Here is an 11219-nt window from a genome sequence, read left to right as displayed (position 1 = left end):
TGTGTATATTTTTCACAAACAGAACGTAGCCTACAGTTGGAGGTTTGGCATATGGTTGTATTTTGGTACTACCATGACGTTTTTAAAACGTTTTATTCCAACGTTCAGAGCACGTTATTTTAACACCTGGATAAAACGTCTACCAAAGGTTGTAGTTTGGTCTACTTTAGTTTTCGTAGTAGACAAACGTGATATTTACGTTTTTTGACTACTTAAAGAAAACGTCCCAGGTTGGTATTTTCACAACGTTTTTAAAACGTTTTTTTCCAACGTGCAGATAACGTTATTTTAACACCTGAATAAAACGTCTCCCAAAAGTTGTAGTTTGGTCTAGTTTTGTTTTCGTAGTAAACAAACGTGATATTTACGTTTTTTTGACTACTTAAAGAAAACGTCCCAGGTTGGTATTTTCACAACGTTTTTAAAACGTTTTATTTTGGTTACATTATTTTTCTATTTTAAAAAACGTTTTTAAAACGTCTTTAAAACGTTGTACTACAACATTACCTAATTGCAACCAGAATACAACGTTGTGGAACGTTGTAAAAACGTTTTGTGTTTGCTGGGTGGTTGGAGTTAAAAATCTTTTTTTTCATTTGTGTTCTACTGAAGAAACACACACCTCTTGGCTGCCCTGGGGGTAGGCAGATAAACATCTTTATGTTTAAAATTACACATCTACTGACACTTTGAGTGTTAAAATGACTTAAACATTAAATTTGACACAACATGTGTTGTCCCTGAGCATACTCACTACATGTGTTAAATAATAAATAACTAAATTATAAATTATGAAGCCAAAATGTTACTGAGTTAGAACGCAACACCAAGCACAAGGCAACGTTTCAAACTCAACGACTGGACAGACTGTACATTATTCAGTTGTTCACAAGCTCTCATCGATGATGCTGCTTTTGATGCATGTTGTGTAGATTTTAACACATAGTGTGTGTATACATGATCAAGGACACACAACCTGTGTCGTTTCTTAACACATCTCTGTTTATTTAAACCAGTTTTTAAAAGTACATTCATCTCGCTGCCTTTTTCAGATTGCATTCATTTCAGTCTGATATTAATGCTGTTAATAGCAACATTTCAAATTCATCCTGAACTCATACGTAACATTAGAGCAAAATTTTGTTTCTGTTGCATTCATCTTGTTATTCTGTACACTACATTCATTACATTTTCAAAACAATGTACAAAACTGTACAATTATTAAGTTAAATAGTGTTAAATAGTAAGTTATCTATACAAGTCCCAAACTTGGACAACAGATTTCTCAAAAATGCATCCATCACAATGCTTCATAAAAACAATATTTCTGTGTCATTAAAAAAACATAATATTTCTGTGCAAAATATAACTTTAAATAAACAATACATCTGTGTGAGATTGTGCAACATAACTAGGCTATAAGCAACCATGACAGTCAATTTACATAACAATGCCAACTTGAACACATTTCTAGTGGGACACAGATATATATCGTGGTATGACAGTAGAGAGTGTCGAAGTTTTTTCAAGATCGTCAGCTGTCAGTTTGTCGGCATGACAAAGTTTTTTGATTCACTGTGAGAACAAGCAATCGCCGGTATTTTGCCACCGCCTGAATTTCTGACTCTATTTTTGCTCGTTTCCACTGAGCGGTACAGTACAGTACGGTACGGTTCAGGTCGGTAAACCATTAATTCGGCGAGCGTTTCGACTGCCAACAGTACCCTCTTTGATAGGCGTGCTGTATGCCGGAAAGTAGTAATCAACGTCACTTGATAGGCGTGGTGTATGACGGAAAGCATCGGTTGACGTCATTTGTGCGCGAGGAAGAACGATGGAGGCCTTACAGCAGATCTTGTTCTTGCTTCTCGGCATGTGGCTGTTTATAACAAGGAGGAGACAAGTTTTGTTTGATAAACGGCTGCAGTCTGCAAGGAGAAACACAGCCGAAAAATACAGGGAAATTCGGGAAATGTTAAGGAGCTGGGACGAGACGGACAACCACGCTAGTCAAAACAAGGCAAGACAAAAACGACGGCGCAGGAGGGTAAGCTTAAACTTAGCTACATTTTTTTATGTCATGTATTACAAAGTATTCCGTTTCATGGACTGTCATGTGCTAACTTGAATAAATAACACTACAGTAAGAATAAATAAGTACAAAAAGCCCTGCCAGTGAAACAAGGCCTTTATCAGTAAAAATCATACAACTGTGATAACTGTAAACTACAATCTATTCATTATACTAATAAAAACTGTGAAGGTTGCATTTTGAGAACATCAATCACTCACATGACTCTGTATATTATTACAAGCGCAATACTAGTTGAGATTAATGACTGATTATCTGTACTGTCTGTAATTTTGCGAAAATAGTTAGTCTATATCTGTTGGCTAGTGTTACTTTTTGCTTCAATGAAAGTGCCCTCTCTGGTGGAGTAACACTTTCAATGCTGTAATTTTCTGTTGACTATGTATTGTTTAAGCCGGTCTATGATAGTTTAACTTTTAATTAAAGGATCTTAGCACACTGTCCATCACTGCTACATTGTTTTAACATTGTTTTCTTTATGTGTTTTTTAAGTTAATCAATCTGGTGCAAAATCGGCGCTGCAGACCAACCATTTGGACTTTCAGATGCTCAAATGAGTGGTGGGATGTGATCGTTCCAGGATTCACACGCACACAGTGGGTGCACAACTTCAGGATGTCTGAAGAAACCTTTATGTTCCTTTGTGCCATGCTGCGTCCAGCAATGGAAAAGCAGGACACAAACTTCAGAGAGTGTGTTCCCCTAAGAAAAGAGTTGCCATCGCACTATGGAAGCTGGCCACCAACAGCAACTACAGAAGTATTAGCCATCTTTTTGGAGTCAGCAAAACAACAGTGTGTCGGTGCGTCCTGGAATCCTGCGAGGCTGCTTGCATGTTGTTAGTTCCAGAACAGATTAGTTTTCCTGACCGGCAGAAGCTTAAAGAGATGGCAGCCTACTTTGAGAACCGATGGGGACTTCCACAGTGTGTTGGTGCCATTGATGGGTCACACATACCCATAATAGCCCCAAAAGAGTATCACTGTGAATACTTCAACAGAAAAGGCTGGCATTCCATCATCCTCTTGCGTTGTTGATCCCCCTGTCGCACATGCAAGTGACGATTCTCTGTCAACCAATCAGCGTACTGCAGTGAGTCTAGATACACCCTTAAGTACCGTACTACTGTGCTAGGTACCCCAACGGAAGGGTACCGAAAAAAGTGTTACGGTACGGTTCGGCATTTTGGTACCAGTCACAACTTTTGACAGTGGAAACGCAAATAAATGTGTACCGTACCGAACCATACTGTACCGCTCAGTGGAAACGAGGTACTTCTGACTTCCCTTTCGTGGTTGTCTTTTGACGGCTTCCGCTTCTTTCCCACAGACGACACAAACACTGGCTCCGCAATACCATCAAAGTTATTCATTTTAGTAGCCTATATAAAAACTTAAAAGTCTGAGGCGACTGTTTACCGGCGTCTGACAGGGTGCCGCCATGACAGTTTGCGTCATGGAATGGTGCGCGGTGATTGGTTGAATGGAACTGTAGGACTTTGCGGAAAAACAGGACTGGCGTTTGTCTCTGTTTGAGAAAAAAGCGAAGAAACAGGGCAGCGAAACACGGCAGATATCACGTTTTGTTAAAAACTGATCATCGAACTTTGAATAGAGAGTCAATGGGGAGCTTGTTTTGGCGGTAACTCGTTTTTTTTTTTTCAAAATTGGCGTTTATCGTATTTTGGAACCAAACTCTTCAAATGTTAATGAATCATCAAATCATTAAAACCATGTTGAAATATAACATTGATTTTTCATCAGGTTTGCACTCTAAAATAATGTTATTTCAACAATGAAAAAAAGAACAAGATGGCCATAAAATCCATATTTTTTCCAATTTAAAGCACTAATTTACCATTGAATCAACAGAAACACCAAAACCCATCTTGCTTTATGTACAGCAGGATTATATGCCAGTTAATCATCTCTAATTTATTCCTTTCAAGCAGAGACCACGTATGGCTGCAATTCAGCAACTTTTTGATACAATAATCATATCAAAGTAAACAACATCCTTCATACAAATGTATTTATTCATGCCCCACAGTTACAAGAGGAAATCTTACATTGTCTTAAAAGAATTACATCTGAATTTATAACAAATGTCAGGAGAAGAGCATGACAACCTGCATCTGCAAGATGGAAGTAAACAAATGGACAGTCGATAAAGACAGAAATAAAGAGTACTACTGAAAGAAATAAATACTTTAGACTCAGGGGTTTACACCATGAGCAATGAATTGTCCCAGTAAAGATTTAAAAAAAAAAAAATCTGAATTCACTAGTAAGGCATCTAAAACAAGAAGTTTGTATATATTTGGAAAATTGAAAGATTTTTACATTGCAGTTAAAGCACTAAATTTAAATTAAAGAGTATTTAATGACTTTTAGTTTAGACTTTTCTGTTTAAAGCACCTGCAGACACAGGACAAATTAATGGAAAAGCAAATTGAAAATAGCCTGCATTTGATCTAATATCTGGATAGGCTACATGGTGCTTTGAAAGAGATCATCCATTTTACTACTTCCATCCATTTATAACCAGCAGCCATATCACCCTGTAGCTCAAGACTGGTTTCCCACTGAAGCTAAGCAGGGCTGAGCCTGGTCAGTACCTGGATGGGAGACCAACTGGGAAAACCAGGTAGCTGCTGGTAGAGGTGTTAGTGAGGCCAGCAGGGGGTGCTCACCCTGTGGTCTGTGTGGGTCCTAACACCCCAGTATAGTGATGGGGACACTATACTGTCAAAAGAGCACCGTCTTTCGGATGAGACGTTAAACCGAGGTCCTGACTCTCTGTGGTCATTAAAAATCCCAGGATGTCTTTCGGAAAAAAGAGTAGGGGTGTAACCCCGGCATCCTGGCCAAATTTGCCCATTGGCCCCTGTCCATCATGGCCTCCTAATAATCCCCATATCCTGATTGGCTTCATCACTCAGTCTCCTCTCCACCAATCAGCTGGTGTGTGGTGGACGTTCTGGCGCAATATGGCTGCCGTCGCATCATCCAGGTGGATGCTGCACATTGGTGGTGGTTGAGGAGATTCCCCCCTTCTATGTAAAGCGCTTTGAGTGCCTTGAAAAGCGCTATATAAATTGAACGCATTATTATTATTATTATTATTATTATTATTACTACTACTTGAACTGGAGGTGCAAAAGTTTGCTAAAATTCTGCAGGTTGATATAGCTGCCTACAGAACTTAAAGATCTCACTCTTTTCATGTTATTTTTTTTCTGCATTAAAGATTAAATTGTTCAACTTCTGCTTTTGCACAGGCATGGTGAGGGGGAAATAGGGCAATCAGTTCATAACGCTGCGATACCCTCACGAGGTGGGAGCCAAATTATTGGCATGCCAAAAAATTATTCTGATCGCCTCTCGTTTCCTTCTGTACACTGCACAAACACCTCACAAACAAACAAAGCTGAAAATCAAAAGCCTGTAACAAAGTCAAGACTTCCAGTGTCAAACTAACTTTAAGCTACAGAAACAGGCAACACAATTTTATAAAACCAAGTTTTATTTGGCTTCTGTTCTACAGCACAATCATGAACAGGGGGACGTGTATGTGGTCTCAAAGAAGAAATTATCTTAAACTTAAAGGCAATTCTACAGGATGTTCAGCCAATGAAGAAAGCATACTTGTCTGATAGTAGTCATAAACTTTGATGACTGCTGGCTTGAGATTTTTCACTGCAAGAACCCGTTTCATTTGTAGCGTGTAAGTAATAGGGAAGCCTTTGAGAACCTGCGAGACAGAAGAGATGAACAGCAGCACATAAGATGGTAGCTAATATAGGCGATATACTCACCTCTTTCAGATACACTAGGACACGATCATCTTCAGCATCAACCCGCTCCACAAGTGGGGCAAACGATTGGGGTGGAGAACCAAGCTGAGGAAAAGGCCATCATTTACATAACTACATCTGAAGGAGCTTCCAGCATCTTATGACTTTCTAAGTCACCTTAAACATACGTACCAGTGATGTGTCAGCTGTGAAGCCTGACAGGACTTTAATGTCTACGATAACCATGTTAGTACTTGCTTTTGCACCATTGTATCTTGAAGATGGAAGAAGAGGTTCCGTCAACAGGATCCAGAAAGAAACTAGATGATTCTAACAGGCAAAGCGGTTCTTACTTCACAGTGAAGTTCAACAGGAGGTTGGCTCCTAACAGTCGGCAGTCTCACTTTACCTTTGCTTCAACCGTCAGCATTCTGGAAACTGTGATCGGTTTTGGGATGTTGTAGAAACATGCAATCTATAATTGCAAAAGTAAAAAAGAATTAGGATGTGCACAATAGAAAACTGAAAGAGAGGGGAGAGATACAGACCTGCACAGGCACACAAGTGGATCCTGATGCTTTAACACTATATTTGCCAGGAACATTCTTTAGTGGCTTCTCCTGATACAGCAGCCTGTTGTCCTGATTCACACTGAAGCTATAAGAGTCTCCTCCTACCACTGAGGACTGTACAGTAATTGTGCTAGAGCCGTCCAACTTGAACACTTGCGCAGCATATACAGACAGGGCATGAAGAGCCACCACAGTGTCCTAAAAAATAAAAATGGATTAAAACCTCCTCCTATATGATGGTACTCCTGTTGGGTAGACAGAGGCACCTGGGTGGAGAAGAAGACGCCATAGGGATTCTGCTGGGTCACCAGCCAGTTGACAATGCGGTTAGCATAGCTCAGATTAGCTGTTGTGAGAGGCTGCATGATATAAATAATGGGAGCAAGACCAGCCATATTCTGCTCCCCACAGCCAGATGGCATTTGCAACAACCCATCTGCATTCTTCAGTGCAAGACCAATCATGTCTCCTATTGGGCGTGGGGGGGGGGGGGGGGGGGTGTCAAAAAAACAAAAACAAAAAAAAGCACAAGTGACCAGACACCCTTACCAAGGACTGAAACAGAGCATCTGGCTGATCCCTGGATCACATTTAATGGAAACGTCAGAGTCACGTCTTCAGAAAGAACGTTTCCTATGTTCCAAACAGAATGGATCAGCATTGGGTGCTTGGCTAATGTTTGGCTGTACTGGGAGAATGAATTGGAAAATCATTGAGTGCAACCAAACCCTTTGGACACTAACAAACTCTGGGTGCTTGTCCTTTCAACTCCTTCAGCCTAAAAAGCATTAGGAGCACATTAGTAGTTTAAGGGAAAAAAAAAACACTCAATTATCTAGAAAGACGTGAACAGACCAGGACAAGTAGATGTTGAGTGACTACATCAATGCGTCCTCTTGTCGGGACGGTCACGGCCTCAGTGCCACATCAAGTCTGGGATGGTTCAGCTGAAGCATTGACAGTTAAATTGACAGTTCCTGCAGTGACAGACAGGTAGTGATTTAGGATACACTATAAATTGGATTTTAATTGCAATCTTGATCACTGCATCTCCAAGCATAAACCTTACAATATTTACCCATTGTTTATTAATCCTGAACCCTAGTTTGACTAGTTCTCAAATGTAGAGCTTTAATTAATTAGATTAATACAATTTAAAATTACTTTATAAAAACTATGAAGCTAAAATGTTAAGGTAATTCAAATTAATTGACAGTTAATTTGAAAAAAAAAGTGTAACCATTATTATGGGATGCTATTTTGAATAACACCTCAAACTTCATTTGAGAGGGACCGATTGTCCAAAACTGACCAAGAACAGAAGCAGTGAAAACCCATTTAAAAGGTTCTTCTCTCATTGGCACAGAGACGGGAAGAATACGGATCATTCCATGGTTTCAGAGTGAAGGCTGAAGACTGAGCTGGAGTTACTTGAACCTGCCAAACAGTGAACATTAGGAAAAGGCACTGAGCTCTTTACAGATCCATTATAAATAAGACAGACCATGATGCAGTTGGACAGATAGTTTAACACCGTGGCTTTCAGCTCAACAGACTCCCCCCGGATGATGGAGTACGGCAGGGAGAGCTCCAAGAAAAAGGGATGGAAGACAGTCAGCGGCACCGGAGGAGCCAGACCAAAACCTGTCGAGGACAGGCAGAACGGCTCGGTCTCCCATGTGGTCATGGTGTCAGGAACTGTTAGAGGAACTTGTGTGGATCCAGAGTCTGAATTAAAAAAATAAAAATAAATAAACTCCTCATTCCTCCTCGTTTCCTTGCTTCTCTGTCCTATGACCTGGAAACCGGGCTAGCCAAGTCATTTGCATTTTGTTTTAGCGACTAAATGTGACAAATTCTACTCCCCTTCATAGCTTGCCAGTTTACTTGTCATTGCGTACAAAACACTACTCCGCCAAGTTACAAATTTAGTGGTGGATAGTTGCAGAATTATAGCAAAGCACAAGAAAAACTAATACAAAAAAATAAAAAGCAGTTCATAACTGAATACATTTTAATAAGTGGCATGTTTGGGGAGGTAGAAATAAAATGACTAATGTTCATGCATCCTGGCATGCAAGCCAAATCCAGTGGTGTATACTCACTCATTGACGCTTTGAAGTGATGTTTAAGGGTGGGAGCACGGATATAATTTCGGGATGCCACAATTCTCAATAGAATATTGAACCATTCGGTATGGCAGTCACTGTCCAATACAGGATTGTGAATTGCAGTTTTGCATTTAATTTCTCTCCATTTGAAATCTTACTCTAAACTTACAAAAGTTTGTTTTGGCTCTTGTTTGCCTGCGAGTCCATGCGCTCATAGGAGCAAAAATCCAATCATATGCACTAAAGTTAGGCATTTCAGCCACGTTTGAAGTGCTGGTGTCAAGGAAAAGTTATTCACAATCATAAGATCATTATTTGCATGCATTTTAAAGCCTTGCCAGTTAAACGTTTAATTTGCAAAAGACTGTCATCCGCCAGTTTCGACTCAGCTTTGACCGTGACTCTGGAAGACTTGAGTTAAGCTTTTTCTCTGAGAAAAGAACAGCACTGAAGTCATTCTTAAGGGAAGATGTGTTCTGAATTTTGCCGACCGGATATGGTGAAAGTTAAATCTTTCCACTAGCTCTGCTTCACCTTCGTTGCAGCGCTATCCAATTGCATGCACACCATGCAGAGGGAGTTTGAAAGACAACCGTTTATCCCGCCCCTCAGATTGAGGCCTGTCAATGGTGAGCTTCCAGGCCAAACATCTTGATGTGGGTCTGGCTTGTCAGCTCAGAGGCAGAGAAAGACAGACAGAATGTGGTTTACACCGGTCAATTTCTAGCAACTTGGGGACAATTTTAGGCTAGGGGGAACTCATTAAATGTAAAAAAAAAAATTAAAAATTAAGGCCATGGGACCTTTAAGTCTTTTAAATAAAGACTTGCAATATAACAAATTCTCTTTAACCTCTTTGTTTGTCGCCGAATAGAATAGCAAAAAAATGAAATGAAAACTGTGGTTAAAAACCTAGGTGTGTGTTGAACTGTGGACTAACTGTATGCATCCCTAATATAATTTTACTTGATTCAATTTTTCCGTTCTAATGTCTCTTCCTTCGCATCCTTACTGCACATTCTGAAGGGGTGGAGCTAAGACATGAGGAAAGGAAACGAGGATGCAAAAATAATTAAGCGCCCTAGAACGGAGAAAGGTAACAATTATGACCCATCACGGAAACCAGGGACACAAGTCGGCAGCTCTACTATTGAGAAAAATGAGAATGCGTTTTTCAAATTATGTGATTGTTGCTTTTTTGCAGAATCACGAAGAAGCCTCTGTTTGAGATGGCATTAATTGTATATTTAAAAGCGTATAGTTTGAGGTTGAAGTCGCCTTGTTTTGTCTGTGTGTACATTTCCATACTGGCTTTTGTTATTGCCCCGCCCTCCAAGGGACGCGTGGCTAATTATTTATGCAGCGCTCTGGCCGGCTGTAGAGATGATCCAAGCGACGATGAAAGCAGCATAAGACTGGATAATACCCTAATCTACAACTGAGCGAAGACGAAGAGGAAGAATGTATCAGACGGGCGTTAGATGAGTTGGACTGTAAGAAAGCAGAGGCTATATCGATAGTAACATTTGACAAGGATAAAGGCAGAGAAATGGCTCAACACTGTAACCGTGGCTATAGTGTAGGGGTAAGGCGCATGTCATCAAGTTGACGCAACTCGATCCGAGGATCGAATCTGAAAATAAAGCATCTAACATGTATTTATTAAGTTAGTTGCTCAGTCAGAGTGTGTGGCAAAAGGCGGATTTGAACCACTGATTGATATGCATCAAAACTTCATGACATGCTCCTTACCCCTACACTACACCCACAGATAAGGACTGTACCCATTTCTCTGTCTTTATCCTATTCGAACAGACGCACAATACATCCACTAGACCCCCGGCAAGTGAAGTTAATAAACGTAATTTCGGGAGGAGTACGCCCATCTAATCTTTCAATTAATACCAAGGTATAAAACCAGCAGCTTACCTCTTCCCCTTTTTGGTTCCTGAAGCATTTGGCCTGCCCAACTCTGCTTGACTGGCTGCGCTGCTCATTTCACCTGTTGATCTCCAGATCGCCGGTCTCTCCGCTCCACATAACACCTCGCTCAAGAAAACCTCTCCCTTCTTCCATCTAGAATCATCACGGGGCTCGGTCGATCCTCATCGTGATCGAGGCCTTCATCATCATCAACATCATCCTCTTCAGCAGTAACGTTAAGCCTCGTACCTTCCGCTGAGAAATGGTCCGTCAACGCGCTCAGGCAAACGTTATCCAGCGCGGGTTTTCCATTTCACCCAGAGGAATTCAAAAGCGCAACTTCACGATCTGCTCGTGTGTTTTCACCAAAAACTCTCACTCTCACGCCGCATTCGGCGTTCTCGCAGCAACACGCAAACATCAACACAAACAACTGCACGATCTATACGGTCTGTTTCAGTTTCAGATGGCAGCCGCAGCTGCCGACGCTTTCATGTCCGCCCCTTAATTCGGCCGGCACTATCGCGGCCGCAGACATTAGTTCCGCGTCTGCTCGCAATAGTTCCACGGCCTCTTCGACAGTGACCGTTACCTTTCACCCTCCCACAGGTAAGTATAGCTTCTTCTGTTCTTCTTTCCACGCTTCCAATATTTCTGTGCTTTCTGGCTTTTATTCTCTGTTAAATCGAGAAAAGCTATATAATACATTTCTCCTCTGCTATTGG

At 40.8% G+C, this 11219-nt stretch overlaps 1 long non-coding RNA gene and 1 pseudogene across 1 annotated transcript; one reads left to right on the top strand and one right to left on the bottom strand.

Annotated features, from left to right (window-relative positions):
• The first annotated feature begins 4634 nt into the window (after nucleotides 1-4634).
• Nucleotides 4635-4751, top strand: LOC137065930 (5S ribosomal RNA; annotated as a pseudogene).
• Nucleotides 4752-5907: 1156 nt separating this feature from the next.
• Nucleotides 5908-6524, bottom strand: LOC137065800 (uncharacterized). Its single transcript, XR_010901792.1, has 4 exons — nucleotides 6437-6524; nucleotides 6242-6363; nucleotides 6081-6162; nucleotides 5908-5993 (listed from the first exon to the last, which is right to left on the bottom strand). It is a non-coding gene; the product is annotated as an uncharacterized lncRNA (long non-coding RNA).
• Nucleotides 6525-11219: the final 4695 nt, after the last annotated feature.

The sequence above is a fragment of the Pseudorasbora parva genome, unplaced genomic scaffold, assembly GCF_024679245.1.
Source record: "Pseudorasbora parva isolate DD20220531a unplaced genomic scaffold, ASM2467924v1 scaffold_31, whole genome shotgun sequence".
Classification (NCBI taxonomy): domain Eukaryota; kingdom Metazoa; phylum Chordata; class Actinopteri; order Cypriniformes; family Gobionidae; genus Pseudorasbora; species Pseudorasbora parva.
Note: the sequence above shows the minus strand (reverse complement) of the source record. Positions and strands in the feature narration are given on the sequence as shown.